Source organism: Pogona vitticeps, chromosome 3 (assembly GCF_051106095.1).
Source record: "Pogona vitticeps strain Pit_001003342236 chromosome 3, PviZW2.1, whole genome shotgun sequence".
NCBI classification, from domain to species: Eukaryota; Metazoa; Chordata; class Lepidosauria; order Squamata; family Agamidae; genus Pogona; species Pogona vitticeps.
This window is the reverse complement of record NC_135785.1, coordinates 206,326,053-206,346,250: the sequence shown is the minus strand read 5'-3', so window position 1 is coordinate 206,346,250 and position 20,198 is coordinate 206,326,053. Positions and strand designations below refer to the sequence as shown.

The window sequence follows — 20,198 nt, the reverse complement described above, 5'->3', positions numbered from 1 at the left end:
TGGAGGTGGCCTGTAGGCAGAATGTTGTTTTTTTAATACGAAGGACAAATAAAAATGGATAAATATCCCTTTGTATTCATGTAGGTCTCTGGAACCCACGAATATGAAGGGACAAATATTTAATGAATCTGCTATTTTCATCAAAAAAGCTGATGCATTTTTATATTCATCCCCATCTCTAGTCAGAATCTTTAGAAATATTTCGCGAATATTACTTAGCCATGCTATGATTTTTTCCTACTGCTTCTGCAGCTTCATACGGCTTGCCTTTGCCTCCCTCCCCAGATAGCACGAGACTTCATTCAATTTATGAGAATGACGTGGGTGGAGAGGGGGGAACGCTGGGTTTTTTTAAGGGACATTCCCTCCTATCCTCTTCTTCCTTTGCTGCCATCGGTTCAGGATAGATCTCCACTACTCGGCATCTTTGCAAGCTGCATCACCGAACGAGAGGTTTCCAAGGATCAATTTAGGAGTCTGAGGGGGGTAGCATTGGCTCCCTCCCATGGTGTGACTGTCTACTTTGTTTACTTTGGATTTAATCTAATTGATTTTTGTGATCATCTGGGATTTATTCCAACATTGTTTGGTTTCCTTTTCTTTTAAATATTTGTTTGTCATTAAGTCATATAGTAGTGGGGGATTTGTGTGCGTGCGCATTGCATGGGTCACACTGCTGTGCAATCGGAGCTCAATAAATCATTTTGGTCTGAGTTCTCAGCAGAAAAGCGATGGTGTACATCCGTCCAAATGAGGTTGTGATGTTCACCCGTGCCCCAGTTTCTTTTTCTCAACCCAAGGGCTCACACTGGTGACATTCCCTCTTTCTGCCACACATTTGATCACCTCCTGTTTTATTTATTCACTTTAACCAGTTTATCTTTATTAGTTACAGTTCTCTCTCTCTCTCTCTCTCTCTCTCTCTCTCTCTCTCTCTGCAAACCTCTCTCCTTCTCTTCTCCCTCCCTCACTCTCTCTCTCTAACTGTCTTAATTGACTCTCTGCCTCCACCCCTCCTGTCTTCTCATAGGCTTATGCAAATGAGCTCCAGCTATAAGTGACAGGCGTGATGTGGGGCATCCGTCACAGAGGTTTGGATGTCTTCCTTGAAGACATCAAGGGGGGGGCGCTGCTGTTGGAGCTTGGTGAGCTCAATTGTGGGCATGGGACTTAGCTTGGTTAGTCCCTATGCTGTGGTGGGTAGTGCGGATGTAACAGGTTTTGTTGGTGAGTCCCATTGCAAAATCAGGTAAGCTATAGCCCATCTGACCTCCCGTGCTGTGGATCATGCAATTACCATGCTTTGGGGGAAGATGTGCCCCACCCACACCCGGACCAACAGTCAACAAGGAGAAGCTGGCTTGAGACCTGGGTGTGGTCAAATTGGGGCCAGCCAGGTTCTTGCTGTCTTTAAGACCACGAGAACTTGGGGCCAGGGACTCGCCCATTTGTTGCTTAAGGGGTCCTTTGAGACCTCTGTGCTTAAACCTGATTCTCCACTATGGTAAGACACCCCACCCCCTTTGCCAAAGGATGGCAACATGGATAATGTTTGGTAAAGTGTGGCCCATGATTAACCCATAAATCTTGTCTCACGTCTTCATTCCAGGGTTGGGAGGCAAAGGAGTCTGTGGATCCAGTTGGAGGTCTCAGCTGCCTCAGTGCTCAGCCTCGTATACACCCCATCTGCAAAACAGGAACAAACATACTGCTCTGCCTCACATTAAGAGTTGAAGTAATAATTACTGCTTCCAAAATAACTGCTTCCTTGGGACTGAACAATGATTTTTTTTAAGCAGCATGAAATTAATGAAACTGTGACATGGAGATAAACCTTCACCCTTTTAAAAAAATGAAATCTGGGAAACCTGACCAACAAAACAGAGGCAAGGTGACAGGGCTAGAATTCAAATAAAGCTCTACAGATAGACACTATGACAACTGTACCATTCACTTTTTTCATATTTTTCTTCCTTCCTTGCATCATCCTTGCATCATTATTCAGACTTTCTCTTTTTACTTTCATGACCCTCCCCTCCCACCTCAGGTAATAGAATCCTCATTCAATTATTCTTTTTCAATAGATAGATGCATACATATGTGCACACATGCTAGTGTCAAGAGCGGACAAGGTTCATCAAACATCTGGATTGCACAAAAAGTAAGACATTTAGTTCTCCAGTAGAAGTGAAGTGAGATGTTAAGCTCGTTCTCACTGCATCCAACAGCAGCTGCAACTATTTGGATTAAAGCCCTACTCTTCCTGCTTTTGAGGATATAAAATCAAGAACTGCTGAAATTCAGCTCATAGTGAAAGCTGCTTAATACAAGCACTAATTTATCACCCCTCAAGAGGGTGATAAGCCAGCAGAGCAAATCAATATTCTACAAAGGAATTCTAAAAGCAGGGGCAGCTCAAACAAAATTTATAACTTTGAAACTGTATCAGCACCAAATTTGGCATAGACATAGCAGACAGTCTGGTCTTGCTCTGTGCCAAATTTGGGGAAGTTTGAGGTTTTTTGAGTTACAATTTTGTAAAATATAACAGTATTTTAACACACACAACTAGTACAGAAACAAGTGACCCTAAGCAATTCTAGTTTTAAAATAGATACTACCAATTGGAAAAGTCATCATCATCATCTTAGAACTGCAGAGCTGGAAGGGACCCTATGGCTCATTGGGCCCAGCCCCCATTAACGAGGTACACTGGGGAATTGAACTCCCAACGTCCATAGCCAAATACCTAAACCACTGAGATATCCAGCCGTTCTTGCTTATCTTAAAATAGAATGGTTGGTCCTACCCCCTTTTATGTATTTGGAAGGAATCCAGGCTCCAGAAGGCATTTCAAAAGAGGAGGTCCTTTCCAAAGGGCAGCCTGAATGTTGACAAGACCAGTGGCAGAAGCCAAGATGGTTTTCAGGATACCTTCTTGTAGTCACTACTATTCACGCTTGTTGAAAAACAGTCCTGACACTTGCTGTGTGCTTGGGTGAGAAGTGGTTAACTGATGAAGAAAGGAATCATCTTCTAGAATTTTGCCCTGCTTGGTGTCACTTTGTGAATGATAGTGAATACAAGAGATTATCCTGTAGGACCTCCTGATTGCTGCCATTGGTGTTGATAATATTCAGGTGGCTCATTACTATGTGAAGTCTAGCATCCTTTTTCCTACTGGCAATGTGGATGCAATATTCTGCAATGACCATTTTCTGCCATTTTGAATCATGGATACAGAAGTACAATAATCTGCATTCATAAACCATAAGTTTTGTGAAAAATCAAATATATCTTATGTAATCCCCATCTTATATTGTTCTTATGTTCTTAAAGCAGTCAACAGTAATTCTTGTAATTAAGAATCATGTGCTGTCAAGTCAATTCTGACTTTTCAGGGTTTTCTAGGAAGAGAGCACTCAGAAGTGGTTTACCATTCCCATCTGGGTCTGTGCAGCTTGCCCAAGGCCACACAGGCTGGCTCCTCTGGGAAACACGGTGAGGAACTGAACTCTTCAGCCAAATACCTAACTCCCTGTGTTATTCAGCTGATTCTTGTAATAGGTGCACAGAATAGAGCACTTACAGAAGTTAGTGGCCTCAGCCTGACAATTCTCATGGAATTGCTGTGCTTCTCTAGGTCCCCAGAGGCAAAACAACTCTCAGGGCTTAACTAGATGGAATGACATTGAGTGTGTGTGTGTGTGTGTGTGTGTGTGTGTGTGAGAGAGAGAGAGAGAGAGAGAGAAACAGACAGGCAGAAAAATTGCCATCATCAGGCTGGCATATGGCAACTTGTTGGTTAGTAGCATGTCACCACCACATTTTATGCAAATTTACATTGGAGTAAATCCCCAGTAGGATTCTGGCCATTGTTTTTTTAAAAAAATCAATAGCTCCTCAGCTTTTTTTATGGCCTATTTTTTATTATGGCAGTTTTTTTCTCTGTCTGTCTTTCTCTCTCTCTCTCTCTTTCTCTCTCTCTGCCTGCTTCAGTGAATCATTCCATCTGGCCATCTGGTCATGCAGAATATTGATACTCTGTCACTGGGATCTGGAGATTGCTTCATAAACCACAGTTAATTCAATTTTTTATAGTTTAATTGCCTTGCAGTCTTGCTTGCTTCCAGTAAGACTATTATTTAAACTACTTAATAAATATTTAAAAAGCTTTTGCAATTGTTGTGAACACATGAAACTTGATACTACATATTGCCACATGCACATGACGTTAGCTTCAGCATGATCTGCCCAGTTTATGTCTTACACTTTTCCATGTGCACCCAAATTTTCTGAATAAATATGATCATTCTTTCATAAATAATAGCTTGAAGGTAATAAATGGCTGTGACTGTCAGTAGCGGCAGCACTATAATCAGCGTCACTGTTTATGATAAAGTTAATTGGCACATTTAACCCTTTCTAGTAAAACTGTGTTGGGATAGAAAAATAGCATCTGTATTTTAATCCTTATCACCAAATGTGAAGCCATCAGCCTATCAATAATACAATCATATTGTAGCACAACTGGATTGTGTCGTAAGTTGGGGAGGGGGAAAGTATAAAAAAAATACTGTACATTGTGATCAGTGGTGCAGAACTCAATGTTCTGCCAACACCTTTCAAAGCATCTATTTCCAAGTACTAAAACTCTTAGGAACATTTCCAGCATCCAGAGATTTTACTTGTGGATGCAGAAGGGAGGGAGGGAGAGGAGAGGAAGAGGTAGAAAATGTATCTGAGATAAGACAGATTGATAAGAGTGCTGACTACCCGGGGGAGAGGATTGCATTATGTTGTGACCAAAAGATTATTTTCATATTCAGATATTCACATGGTTGCCTTTAGCAGGATGCACACAGATTACAGAGAAGAAGATTTAAAAAACCTTATGCATCTGCAGAATTTCCATCCAGCATATTCGATCAATCTAGAGAGGAGGGTGTTCGTATTTGTATACGAATACGAATATCCTCATGCAGCTAGACTTAACACCCATCCACTCATGCATCCAGTGGCAGCAGCAGCTTCACTCATCTTTCCAATCATCCTGGAGCTCTGCTCTCTTCCTGCTCAGCTAGCGACTCAGCAGCCATGCAGGGAGAATCCTTCTCCCTCCCACTGCCTGGAGTGGCCAGGCGAGCAGGAAGAGAGCGGGGCTCCGGGAGTGATTGGAAGGATGAGCGAGGCTGCCACCACTGCCAGTCATGTGGGTGGATGGGCCAACCGCAGGGGCCAGCCCCTTGTTAAGTCCAGCTGTGTGGGGATGTTCGTATTCATATACAAATACCCACATCTCTATTGCAAACTCTCTCTCTACTTGAGAGGGGAAGAGAAATGCTGTCACTGCATGCTGCCTTTCACAATAGTCCTTGGGAGGGGAAGAAAGAAGGAGAGAGAAGCTGAAAGACTAATGCCACGACTCAGAAGAACTGAGGATATGCAGGTGGATAGTGACAGTGATGGGCGGAGAGCAAGGCTGGTGGAATTGATGGTCAGCTCAGGTGAAAGAGACTGGGGAGAGACTTTTGCAGTTTAACATGTATTGCAATATGAGTTTGTAGATTAGCTTGTAATTTAAAAGCTCATGTTCAGCTTGTAGATCACAGACTGAGTATAAGCCTATAGAATAATGTGGCTGCAAAAGAAGCAAATACTATTTTAGGCTGCATTAACAGAAGTAGAATCTCCAAATCCTGTGAGGTACTAGTCCCCCTGTATTCAGCACTGGTTAGGCCGCATATAGAGTACTGTGTCCATTTCTGGACACCACAGTTTAAGAAGGATGCTAACAAACTGTAACAAATTCTAGCAGGGCAATAAGTATGACCAGGAGACTGGAAACCAAGCTCTTTGAGGAAAGACTGGAAGAACTGGGCATGTTTAGGCTTGAGAAGAGAAGACTGAGGGGAGATGTGATATGTTGTTGTTGTTTAGTTGTTAGGTCATGTCCGACTCTTCGTGACCCCATGGACCTGACCAGACCAGGCCCTCCTGCCTTTCACTGCCTCTTGGAGTTGGGTCAAATTCATGTTGGTCGCTTCAGTGACACTGTCCAACCATCTCGTCCTGTGTCATCCCCTTCTCCTCTTGCCTTCACACTTTCACAACATCAGGGGCTTTTCCAGGGAGTCTTCTCTTCTCATCAGATGGCCAAAGTATTGGAGCCTCAGCTTCAGGATCTGTCCTTCCAGTGAGCACTCAGGCTTGATTTCCCTCAGAATGGATAGGTTTGTTCTCCTTGCTGTCCAGGGGAGTCTCAAGAGTCTCCTCCAACACCACAATCCAAAAGCATCAACAGCCTTCTTTATAGTCCAGCTCTCACTTCCATACATTGCTACTGGAAAAACCATAGCTTTGACTATGTGGACCTTTGTTGTTGATATCTCTGCTTTTTAAGATGCTGTCTAGTTTGTCATCATTTTCCTCCCTTTTCATCTTTTAATTTCATGGCTGCTGTCACTATCTGCAGTGATCCTGGAGCCCAAGGAAGTCAATTCTGTCACTGCCTCCATATCTTCCCCTTCTATTTGCCAGGAAGTGATGGGACCAGTGGCCATGATCTTAGTTTTTTTGATGTTCAGCTTCAGACCATTTTTGGCACTCTCCTCTTTCACCCTCATTAAGAGGTTATTTAATTCCTCCTCACTTTCTGCCACCAGAGTGGTATCATCTGCATATCAGAGGTTGTTGATATTTCTTCCGGCAATCTTAATTTTGTTTTGGGATTCATCCAGTCAAGCCTTTCACATGATGTATTCTGCATAAAAGTTAAATAAGCAGGGGAACAATATAAACCCTTGTCGTACTCCTTTCCCAAAGGCTTTTGCATAGTCAATGAAGCAGAAGGAGATTTTTTTCTGGAAAACTCTGGCTTTCTCCATAATCCAGAGCATGTTAGCAATTTGGTCTCTAGTTCCTCTGCCCCTTTGAAATCCAGCTTGTACTTCTGGGAGTTATCGGTCCACATACTACTGAAACATACCTTGTAGGATTTTGAGCATAAGCTTGCTAGCATGTGAAATGAGTACAATTGTACGGTAGTTGGAGCATTCTTTGGCACTACCCTTCTTTGGGATTGGAGTGTAGACTGATCTTTTCCAGTCCTCTGGCCACTGCTGAGTTTTCCAAACGTACTGGCATATGGAGTGTAGCACCTTAACAGCGTCATCTTTTAAGATTTTAAATAGTTTAACTGGAATGCCATCACCTCCACTGGCCTTGTTGTTAGTGATGCTTTATAAGGCCCACTTGACTTCACTCTCTAGGATTTCTGGCTCAAGGTCAGCAACCACATTATCTGGGTTGTCCGGGATATCCAAATCTTTCTGGTATAATTCCTCTGTGTATTCTTGCCACCTCTTCTTGATGTCTTCTGCTTTTGTAAGGTCCTTGCCATTTTTGTCCTTTATCATGTCCATCTTTGCACAAAATGTTCTTTTAATATCTCCAATTTTCATGAACAGATATCTGGTGTTTCCCTTTCTGTTGTTTTCCTCTATATCTTTGCATTGTTCATTTAACATAAACATAAAACATAATTAATTTGATTTTGGTATTGCCCATCTGGTGATGTCCATGTGTAGAGCCACCTCTTGTGTTGTTAGAAAAGAGTGTTTGTGATGACCGGCTTGTTCTTTGGACAAAAGTCTATTAGCCTTTGTACTGCTTCGTTTTGAACTCCAAGGCCAAACTTATCTGGCACCTGGAACCATCGAAGGTAAGCTGTCTGCACTGGCCTACTATGCGAAAATCAATGGCTTCAGGGATTACTCAGGGGGTTACCATATAAGAAAAATGATAGGAGGATGGTCCAAAGAGAGGGGTAGAGTTCAAGACATCAGGGTCCCTATATCACCTCAGGTATTAGAACATATCTGCAAACAGTGGGTGCTCTTATGTAGGGATGAATATGAAAAGGTTCTTTTCGAAGTGGCATCACTGGTGACATCCTTTGGGGCTCTTAGAGTTAGTGAGGTGGTGGTAGCAGGAAAAGAAGACAATTCTAGGCTAGCCATGCAATGGCAGGATGTTATGGTTGAAGAAGGAAAGTTACAAATTCTTATTCGGCAATCCAAGGCCAATCAACGAGGCAGGGGTACACAAATCACCTTAGGGCAATGTAGCATAAGCAGCATATGCCCTGTGAGAGCCTCACATGCCTATTTAAAGCTTAGAGGACAGGTCCCTGGCTACTTCTTTCAACATAGCGATAAGTCACCCTCACCAAATATCAGTTCTGGAAATTAACCGATTTAGCGTTAGATAGAGTAGGTGTACAAGGTATAAGATTTGGTACACACTCATTCAGAATAGGTGCAGCTTCTACTGCGGCTGCTATGGGATATAGATCAGAGAAGATTAAGCGTCTAGATCAATGGTTGTCTTCCAGATACGTAAGAATGCTACCTAACGTATAGGCAGGGGCCTGGTCTTGTTATGTCTCCACAGGTCCTTTATGGTCAGTGAGACAAAGGCACATTGCAATTATCAGCCACAGTTATGTCCACTGGGTAGAGCGTTATGCTGCTGCATCCCCATGGGGGAGCAACCTGGGCCTCGGGGCCAGAGCACAAGTTACGTGGAAAGGGCTGCGAAGCATGCTGTGGAGCCAGCTGTGCAGGTTGGTGACCTTTGGCCAGTCTCCACCAGATATATTGGTCATACATCCCGGCGGTAATGATTTAGCCAGGCACCTGGGTAAGGCATTGATTCTAGACATTATTCGTGACCTGAAATGGCTGAAGGCCAGGTACCCTGCTATGCAGACTGTTCAGTCCACAATCATTCTGCGATTGGCATGGAGAGACACCAGTTTTCCTCAACGTTCCTCAAACCACAATTTTTCCTCACCGTTAACATGGCATGCAGTGATGTTAACCGTGAGGTCTGCAGAGCAATCTGCAGTGGCCTTGGATTGGTGATTGGTCACCAGAGAATACGACTGGATAGGCCTGAGTTTTTTCGGAACAGTGGAGTCCATCTGTCCGATTTGGGTTTGGATGTCTTCCTGGAAGACATCAAGAAGGGCCTGCTTGCTGAGCTCGAGCGGCTCGATGGTGGGCATGGGATATAGCGTCACTAGTCCCTATGCTGTGGAGGGTAGTGCAGAAAAAAAAGGTATCTTCCGGTGAGTCCCACTGCAAAACTAGGTAAGCTAACAGCCCGTCGGACCTCCCAGCACTGTGGATTGTGCGAATACAGTGCTTGGGGGGAATGAGGCGCTGGGCCGCTACCAGACCAACAGTCATCAAGTAAAGATGGCTTGAGGCCCAGGGGTGGTCAGATTGCGGCCGGCTGAGTTCCTGCTGTCTTTAAGACTGCAAGAACCTGGAGTCGGGGACTTGCCCATCTGTTGATTAAGAGGTATTCAGATACCCCTGTGATTTACCTGTTTCCCCACCACAGCAGGCCCCCCTTTGCCAAAAGATTGGCAAATTTGGAATTGTAATCAATAAAGTGTGGCCCGTGTTTAAACCCATATTATCTGTCTCCTGTCTTTATTCTGGGGTTTGAGGGCTAATGGGGATCTTGCAAGAGTAAAGGGAGTGGTTAGGCAATTTCCCCCCCCCTCAGCTTTTATGCAACAGTTATGAAAATTCTCAATTTATTCTGACTTTCTGTTTTTATTCTTTAGTCATCTTATACATATGATGGCATTTCTTCATATCTCATAACCTACAGGTTCATTTAAGATTGATGAGAAACTTTGTCAAAAAGATTTTGAAAGTGCATGTGTACCCAATTGTCCTTAGTGCTTGGGGAGTTGCAAAAAGAAAAGAAACTCATTTAAAATAGCCTAGTTAACATTTCAACCAACAATCTTTTGTTGTTGCTTTTATTTCATTTATTGTCTTATTGATTGCTGCTAGAGTGTGTGAATACCATCTGATTCAATCTGCATCCAAATAAAGGTAAAGGTAAAGGTTCCCCTTGACAATTTTGTCCAATCGTGTTCGACTCTAGGGGGCGGTGCTCATCCCCGTTTCTAAGCCATAGAGCCAGCGTTTTGTCCAAAGACAATTTTCCGTGGTCACATGGCCAGTGCGACTTAGACACAGAACGCTGTTACCTTCCCACTGAGGTGGTCCCTATTGATCTACTTGCATTTGCATGCTTTCGAACCGCTAGGTTGGCGGGACAAGCGATGGGCGCTCACTCTGTCTCGTGGATTCAATCTTACGACTGCTGGTCTTCTGACCCTGCAGCACAGGCTTCTGCGGATTAACCCGCAGCGCCACCACGTCCCTTACATCCAAATAGTTGCTGTATAAATAAGGACTGACCTACCTGAGTTGCTTTGGAAGTGGCCTGAACTAATTTGTTTTTGGGTTTCTGAAGATATTTGTACATGCCTGTATGTTTCTGGATGAGGGGGACTGCAGATGGAGAAATACAGGGTTCAGGGCCACTACACAGGGAACTAAGGGATTCATAGGGCTGTAGTCCATAAAAGTAATTTTTCCAAGCTATGGTCTTAGGTGTGATAAATTTGAAATGAGCCAGCTTCATAAACAATTGTTACAAACTGGCCTGATGAAAATTAAGTAGAGTTTGTCAGGAATTGGACATCAGAGCAAACTGTGGTATAAAATGGAAGCAAAAGCTTCTGAATTTCTTCTCAGAGTTCTTCCTGAGGAGGAACTTCAAACATGATTATGGCCGTTTCTTACAAATGGGGAACCAAGTTTTAGTGCTACATCTGAACAAAGCCATTGTAAGTTAGAGTGAATTGTAAAAGAAGAAAGCCAGCTAATATTTTGTGAGGATTATTATTTTATTTGTTGTGTCTTTTAAGTGGTATAAATGCTAGCTTTCATGTTAAAAACAACAATTAAAGAATCCTGATATATTTTACTAACAAAAGCAAAAGGACTCATAAAATGTGGCAGTTATTTATAGATGTTTACAGTCTTTGGAGCTATCCCAGAACATTTTATTTGTTATCTCTTCCACAGACTGGTGCACAGATAGGGCCTCCTTCAATGTTATGAATGCTGTTAATTAAAAGCAGGTCACAAAAATCTGAAGCAGTAACAACAGTCTTTAAGTTTAGTGTTATTAAAATTCAACTGCAATTTTTATTCAGATTCCATTTTTTTTCACTTCTCAGTGTTATAATGAGAGACTTCTACCCAAAAATTAAAACCACAGTTCCTTAAGATTTCTTGTGTACTTATCCAGTAAGTCTGTTTCCCTGCATATCCACTTTTCCATGGCCCACACAGACTGTGTGTTACAAGTTTTCCGCTTCCATATCCAGAAAAGTCTGTAGCATGGGTTGGCTAACTTATTACAGTGCAAACTGTCCTTTGTCTTTAGAATTTCTTCTGGGCAAATGGCCAGCACCACATCATGCATTAGCAACTGTTAAGAAATTAAGCAAAATCTTGAGGGAGAAAAAGGCACAGCCAAGCACTGTTTTTGAATAAACCCAATGAGGCTGAAGAAAACAGATTACAGGACATCATATATAGCTTCCCACAGATATAGTATAAGTGAGAAAGAAAACATGTAAGCATTCAGGTTGCCAGGGAACATAACTGGCTCAGGAAAACTCCATGTGCGGGTTGGATGTTAGGAGTGGAAGCCTTGGTTCACTGCATGGTGGTCTCCTCCTACCTCAACCTATGCTCTTTCATGGAGAATGTTTTGGATCCAATACAGACTAGATTTCCATATGCTGAGGAAACAGATGGCTAAAATTTCTGTCTTACTTTGGCAATGAACTTTTAAAAAATTATACAGAAATATATTCAACCATCCTATACGACTAAAACTAGTTTTAACAACATTTTGATATTGTTTTAAATATTTCTTCATCACATTATCAAACATACCCAGAAATGCTGGCAGTTTAACCATAGTTTGAATAATAATGCCCGGAGTTAGTGTGTGTGAAAGATCCATTTTAAAAGTTTGCATGTAATGATTTCCGTATATATATCAACTACATAGACCTTTCAAAAATGGCTTTTATTTGGCTGTAGGATGGTTCTTGTGCATTTACATCTCTCTTGCTGTACATATGACTATGTCTATTTTTTAAACACTTGTAACATAGACATGTTGAATAGTGTCACCGAAGCTACCAACATCCATTTGACCCAACTCTGGGAAGCAGTGGAAGACAGGAGGTCCTGGTGCGCTCCGGTCCATGGGGTCACAAAGAGTCGGACATGACTAAACGACTAAACAACAACAACATAGTCAAAGCTATGGTTTTCCCAGTAGCAATGTATGGAAGTGAGAGCTGAACCATAAAGAAGGCTGACCGCCAAAGAATTGATGCTTTTGAATTGTGGTGCTGGAGGAGACTCTTGAGAGTCCCCTGGACTGCAAGGAAAACAAACTTATCCATTCTGAAGGAAATCAACCCTGACTGGTCACTGGAAGGACAGATCCTGAAGCTGAGGCTCCAATACTTTGGCCATCTAATGAGAAAAGAAGACTCCCTGAAAAAGCCCCTGATGTTGGGAAAGTGTGAAGGCAAGAGGAGAAGGAAACGACAGAGGACAAGATGGATGGACAGTGTCATTGAAACTACCAACATGAATTTGACCCAACTCTGGGAGGCAGTGGAAGGCAGGACGGCTTGGCGTGCTCTGGTCCATGAGGTCATGAAGACTCAGACATGACTTAATGACTAAACAACGACAAAAAACATAGTCAAGCAGTATGTGCAATATAAAGCCATGGTTTGAAAAATATATAGTGTAATTCTTGAACAAGCTGTTGTTCATAAGGGTTTTGGTCAAAAGGAATAGGGCCTGTCAGCATGGATTATAATTACAAAACACTAAGGAAGTCTGAGTGTAGAGACTTGAGTCCATTATTATATCAGTTTGTTGCAACAGAACCAAAAACGATGACTACATAGATATAAGACAGCTCCTTGGTTGCAGTCCTCACATCTGGATCTTAATCGGGATTCAGATCAGTCAAGCACTTCAGAAGACCTCACTAGAATGAAGAGGGAGCTTCTTAGATAGCATTATTCAGAAAGCTTTTACCTTGTTAGTGTCTGCTATAAAGCACTGTAATGACTATGCTTCAAAAACCAACTCAAGATAAATGATTGGAGAACCCTCCCCCTTTTAACAATCCCTTTGTACCTCACCCTTCATAATAAGGAACAGCTGTTCAAACCAGCATCAAAAACAGTTCACTAGCTCACATTTAGCAATGCCAAGACTCAGCTGTAATTGAAAGAGAGATGGATGGTTTGTGCTGAAGAAGGTGGAAATTACCAGAAAGGGTGATGTCTGGGTATAGTCTTTTTAAACCTAATGACTAGGGAGAATTCTGCTGAGAGAAAGCAAAATGTAGCAGTATAACATTTTAAAAGTGATGTGAACGTTATCCTCAAACAATTAATAGCCGTGTTTCTTATATTTTTTTAAGACAGGTGTAATTATACTAATATGTAAACCATAAGGGTTAGATCCGCTATTTATCATGGCTTTTTGCATTTATTTTAAAGAGCAAATAATTAAATCCAGCCCAGATCCAATAATGCTGAGCTGGCAGATTGTTATTACCAGCCCCCAAAGCACTTTGCACAATAAACATTCTGTCTGCGAGTGTTTATATTTATATTTATCATCCTTTCCATCAAAAAGTCTTTGAAGGCAACTAACAAAAACAAGGTAGGTCAATTTCAAAAGAAAATGAAATGTATACTCCCGCTCCACTCCACAGCAAGGCTTCTGACATAAATAAAATGTGCACTGATATGCTTTAACTGCTGGTTCGTAAAATTCCACATGTTACATCATTGTTTTAGGAAGGTGTAATTTTTAAATGCTGTGAGCTGCAAGAAGGGTGGAACATAAATGTGCTAATAAAATAACATAAAATAAAATAAGCCAGAAATTGTGATGGTGTGGTATGTAAATGTACGGTCTCCAACAGACACGGTGCAGCCACCCCAGCTACTCATCATGAAGATATTGTGTCAATTCAACAACATTCATAGATATGGCTGACAGTGGCATTGGCTTCTTTGATCATAATGCCTGTTTATAGGGGATGTTATAATCATGGAGATAGATGTCTGATATATCCATGTGTCCATATTTGTTACATTATATTTGTCAGTTTATGAAATCAGTTGTGTGCTGGCTTTCTTACAATCCATCACAGTTGTCACCCAGTGCAGTGAAAATGATCACATCAAAATCTCCCAGACTCTGAAAAAGGTTTGGGTTGGCATTTTTTTCCCTCAGGGTGTATTTACAAATTCATTTATTCTCTTGTCCCTTAAATTCCAATACCATGATTTTACAGAGGTCTAATCAAATCTCTCTCTCAGTACACCATGACCAATGCTCTCTTGCAGAGCATTTTCGACACAGAGGGTATGACATTGCTATCAGTGGCAGATCATCATTAATTAGAAAGTTCCTTTTGAGGGGGGATGCATACAGTTTCATATCATTTTTTTAAAAAAATACTTTTTATTAGTTGTTCGATCTATTTACATTCGATTCGTTCTTGTCAAACATTGTGTTACATTGTTTACAATTATTTGTGTTTTTTTGCATCTTGGTGTATTCCCAGTTGTCCCCCCAAATTCCACACATGTTTCAAACATTCAAACCGTTCATGTATGTATTTTAGCATACAATTTCATATAATTGTTCATGAGTTACATAAACCATGAAATTAAAAATTAGTGAACTAGCGATAATGTACTCTTGGTGGTAATGTAGTTCCTGCTGTGCCCACAGAGCTCCTCAAGAGGACACTGGACACTCAGTAAGTATTACAGCCACAGCAAGCTATAAGGTTTTATTGCTGCCTGAAATAACAGCCCATGGGTGCCTCATAGATCATGCAAGGGGACACAATTTGTGGGAGAGGCATCCCCACTTGATTCATGAAATGCCACAATCGAAAAGTCTGGTTACAACACTCAAACACCACCTCTTCCTTTTCAGCCCTCCCCATATGACACGGTTTCTTCACTTTGTAGCACAGTGAGGACTGTCCTACAATGGACCCTCAACCTACGGAATTAATCCGTATTGGAACGGTGGCTGCAGGTCGAAAAGTCTGTAGGTCGAAGCTCCATTGACCTACAATGCATTGAAAATCGATTCTCCGGCTGCAAGTTGAACCTAAATTTTGTGGCCAGAGAAGTCTGTAACTTGAAAAGTCTGTAAGTGGAGCCGTCTGTAAGTCGAGAGTCCACTGTATTTGTTGCCGAGCTACATAGTATTCAAATGTTTTAAGCAAATACGCATGCCATTCTGCTTCACAAACTGCATTTTCTATTATATTATACTATAGTTGTAACATTTGATAAAAACAAAAATAAAACTGATATAGACCAGTATTCTAAACAAAATAGACATTTTTTTCTTACTCCGATGACACTGCTGTGGTATAGTTTACTTCCTTATTTACTTGAGAACCATCAACACAATTACATGCCAGTAATATTTTGTACCTCTGTATGATTCACTGAAACTGTATTTGTCACCATTCCTGTATCTTTCACATAGTTTTGTGGTATTCACATTCTATGAATGTAGGGTGATTTCACAAGTGATGGTTTTTTGGACAAAGATAATATTTTATTTCGCTACATGTGAAGAATAATCTACAAATATTTATATTCCAGTGTGATTATATGTTCTTTATTATTTATTTACTCTTTACTAGACATGGGGACAAATAAAATATGAATTGTGATATTCATAGAAAATTTCTGATTTGTTGAATATTCATCCCTTTGTATTTGTCAGTTCCGGAGAGCCAAACAAATATGAAGGGATAAATATTGATCTGTTTCTTATTTTTCCCATAGGCAGAGAGGGAAGGCTAGGCTGTCAGAATGGCAGCTTTCATTCCAACAGCCTAGCCTTTCCTCTGTGCCTGTGCATCTGCCAAACAGCCACAGGATGTCTAAAAAAAATAGTAAATTTGTGGTTTGTGGATCATCAACGAACCAAGACAAACTGCCATTTTGGTGATTGGTCCCCATCTCTACTCTTTAGCATAAAACCAAAATCAAACTTAAATGCATAAGGACTGTAAAGAGTGGAAGGCACCAACTTCATGCCCATTTTGTGAATGTTCAGAGACAGCAGAAAGATGCTGTTGCACTCTTGTCCTGGTTGAGATTTCCTGTAGGCCTCTGGTTGGCTGCTGTGGAAGAAAATCCTGGGGTAAATAAGCAGTTGTTCTGAACAGCTCATATTTTAATGTTCCCATGATCAGTGTTCAAACAGATTACTATAGCAAATGGCAGCTTGATATAGCCAGATATCATTATCTATCTATCTATCTATCTATCTATCTATCTATCTATCTATCTATCTATCTATCTATCTATCTATCTATCTATCTATCTATCTATCTATCTATCTATCTATCTATCTATCTATCTGTCTGTCTGTCTGTCTGTCTGTCTGTCTGTCTGTCTGTCTGTCTGTCTGTCATGCTCTCAGAACTCAAAAAAAATCACAAAATAGCATGTGAAGGGGCATTTCAGTTCTGAGGTTAGTAATCACAATGAAGGACACAGAAATATTTCCCTCAAATTCCTCGACTGTTAATAAATCACTTCTCTTCAGTCTTATTTTGTGTCTTTACTCCTTCCATTTCCTGCCTGTGTAGCTTTTCTCCTTTTATTATAAAATGGCATTGCTATGCTAAAAAGTCCATCATTCATCTAGGTCAGTGATTCTTTAATTACAACTCCCAGAAACACAGCTAGTGGTGAAGGCTTCTGGGAATTTTAGTCTAAGGACATCTGGAGACACAAAGTTGGGAACCACTGATCCAAATAAACCTTTGGCGATGCCAGGCAAATCGACAAGTGAGAACAATGTTTCCTGCATAGGTCATATTCATGATAAGAACCAACAAGGGATTACACAAGTAGTAATGAGATGACATCATTATTTATTTGAAGGATAAATTGGCCAGTCTAAGGTGGTATGGCCTTTAGAATCAATTTTCCTGGAGTTATGGAATGCACTTCCACAGGCTTTCTACCTTGCTCTATACCTCCTGACATTCAAGAGAGTTCCAATATTCCCTCTTCACTTGACTTTGCTATCTAGTTTTCACTGGCTTTGGTTTATTTCATATCTTTCTTTTAAATTCAGTAACTTAAGAGTATCTGTTGGCTTAGGTAAACAGATGGAAGCAGGAAAGCTCTTCAATGTTTTTATTTGGTTTTAGTATAAAATTATAAGTGTCTCAGTTTCATAATTAGAGATGGCCATTATTTAGGGTCAGAATTGTGTATGGGCAAAGTGATTTCTACCAAGCAGAAACAAAACTGATTTATTAATTAAACATTCCTCCTAAATTGGTTGCCACTTCCTGATGCAGTGCCTGCTACTTTTGTTATTTTAGCATTTCCAAGACAGAGAGACAGCATTCAAGTACACTGTCGTTGCTGGAACAGCCCAATTATTCAATGGCAGTTGGTGCGAATTGTGATTGTTGGGGTGGAAGGCACTGCAACCAGTGATAGGCACAACCGGGACAATGTATATGGGTATTCACACACATATGCTTGTGCGTGTGCATATGTATGTACACACCACAGAGTCATTCTCTCTCACACAGTATACAGTTATCTTCTTTTACATGCACAACCACACAGTAAGGCAGCCACAGAAGCATTCACACATGCTAATACAGGCCCTATACGGTACCTCTGGAAAGGCAGCAGACAGAAGTAAGCTATATGGAGTTAGCCTGAACCAGATATAGGGCATAATGGATGAGCCACCAATGCCTCTGTCCTATTTTCATGTAAGTGGAGTATTGTATCATGGGGTGAAAGATGTCATTCATACATACTTTCTCTGAGACCCACCATTGGCAAAGCAAGAGTCAATCTCCATAGCAAAAGCTGGCAGAAGTATCCTGCCCTCAAGCGTGTTTAGAGTCAAGTATAAGCCTGTGCAGTCCCAGCATGTACACTACACACACATTTCATTTTAAAGCCAATTAATACAGCTGCAGAAGAAACAGAGACAGAACTTCCATTTCTTTACTTTTAATAGCATAATTAATGGAAGATACAGACTCCTTTGGTGAGGAAAGGCAGAAATGGGCGGCTATTCCTTAATAGTATGATGTTCTTCTCAGCATTTTTGAGGCTGTATTGTTTGTTACTTCGTTTCAGGAGATTGCTATGAGTTGTACACAAAATGACAATCTGACAAATTCTCTGATATATACTTTTTGGCAAGTCTTTCCTGATGATCTCATTTAAAATATAATCTTAATCGTGCCCCACCACTGGATGGCATATCAAGACAAGTCTGATGAGAAATCTTCTAATTTGGCAGAGAAGTCAGAACTGTCATGTAAAGGTCAAATACTAAAGTTAACCCAACTGTGATATTTATGACGGTATATTTGGAAACTCCAGTAGTAGATATTATACAAGGCAATTTACACACCACTTTCCTTGCATAAGTCAAGTGTAAAAACATAGGCAAAATTTAGAACTTTGGTTCTGAAGGAATGCTCAATGTGAATTATCATGAGAATTGATTCTTCTCACTCTAAGTTATTTTCACTTACTTACTGCCCCGTTCATCTCCAAACCACATTCTTCATCCTGCAACTACATCACTTCTTCCTTGCTGATCACTTCCATCTGCAGTGTCATGATTTGTGGATGTGATTTGAATCCTTGATTCTACATTCTGATTTTCTATGATCATTTAATATTCAGTCTTGGTCTCTTGAGTCTCGCCCTCCAAGCTGAACTGCTGAAGGAAAGTCCCATCGGTTGTTGTGGGTTTTTCAGGCTGTTTGGCTGTGTTCTGGAGGTTATTCTTCCTAACGTTTCACCAGACACAGGCAGAAAGACAGATTTCCAGCTCCTGTTCTCTGAAGAAGGCTACAGAGACTGGCGAAACATTAGGAAGAAAAACCTCCAGAACACGGCCAAACAGCCCAGAAAACCCACAACAACCATTGGATCCCGGCCGTGAAAGCCTTCGAGAACAAATCGAAAGTCCCATTGCTTAGTTTTATTTGTCTTATCCTAACCAGGTAAAAAAGGTTCTCCAGAAATAATTAAGGTTGAGGTTCTCAAACCATTATTTGTGGACCACTAGGGTGCAAATACTATTAGGTGGTCCTGATAAGATTGACAGCTACATTCTTCTGAACACAGACATAGGACAAATGCTGATTATGACTGGAGGTTAATGCTAACAAATATTTCACCGAACTTCAAGAGCTTTGTTCCCCCAAATAGGCTCAGGCATAACATTACAAATGCAAGACTAGTGGTTACTTAAATATGAGTTAAAGGTGTAACATATATGCTTTGATTAATGCAGTATAATTTTATCAAATGGTCCATCAAGATGCATAGCAATTTTCAAGAGTTCCACACACCAAATAAAAAGCTTGACAACATTTGAAGCAAGAAAAATATTACAAGAGATTTCACTTATATGGTTTTGTATGCAGGAGAAACTAGTTGGAGAAATGTTAGTGTGTTCTTAATGAGCTATTAGATCATACCACAGCTTCTAGGCCATAATAGTTCTCCACACTATCTACCCACAGATACATTCACAAAGAGACATGAATGTAGGGCTGATACTATGAGAATGGAATCATGTTTTCTCCTATAAAAGAAAGAAAATAGCTGTGAATGTAAATGAAATTATTTTGTTGGTGTTTTTTTTTTAAAGTTTATCTTATACTGATCCTTTCCAAAAGAGACTTTTCTTGTTACAGTTATGAAAATGTCACAGTGGCAATTCCTTAGCAATGCAAAATAATCAGATTCATTTTTATTCATTTCTGCGAATCCCACCTGCATTTTCTTCCTGCCCTTGTTTCACATTAGGTTGCAGGATTATCTCCACTGAAATTTGAACTCAGCTTTTGCACATTTTACATATGTCAAGTTATCTATGCAGTTTACCTAAATTACTAATTTTCCCATAGGCTATAGTGCACAATCCATTTTCTCCAATTATACACATTTCAGCTACACAGATTTTGAATTGTGTTCAGATATGTGTGCATTTTATTTGTCTGTAGTGCCCTGTAAGACTAAGAGCGCAGAGTGCTGTCCTCTGAAGATGCCAACCACAGAGACTGGTCAAACGTTAGGAAGAACAACCTTCAGAACACGGCCAAAGAACCCAAAAAACCCACAACAATCATCAAATTTGCAAATCCTCCAGGTAAGT

General features: G+C 40.8%; 1 protein-coding gene across 1 annotated transcript in view; it reads left to right on the top strand.

Moving 5' to 3' along the window:
- Positions 1-20,198, top strand: part of LOC140705663 (uncharacterized) — a 67,405-nt gene that overhangs the window by 19,880 nt on the left and 27,327 nt on the right. The window contains exon 2 of the transcript XR_013542884.1: positions 20,047-20,192. The gene's annotated coding sequence lies outside the window, so the exon portion shown is untranslated. The remainder of the gene's footprint in view (positions 1-20,046; positions 20,193-20,198) is intronic.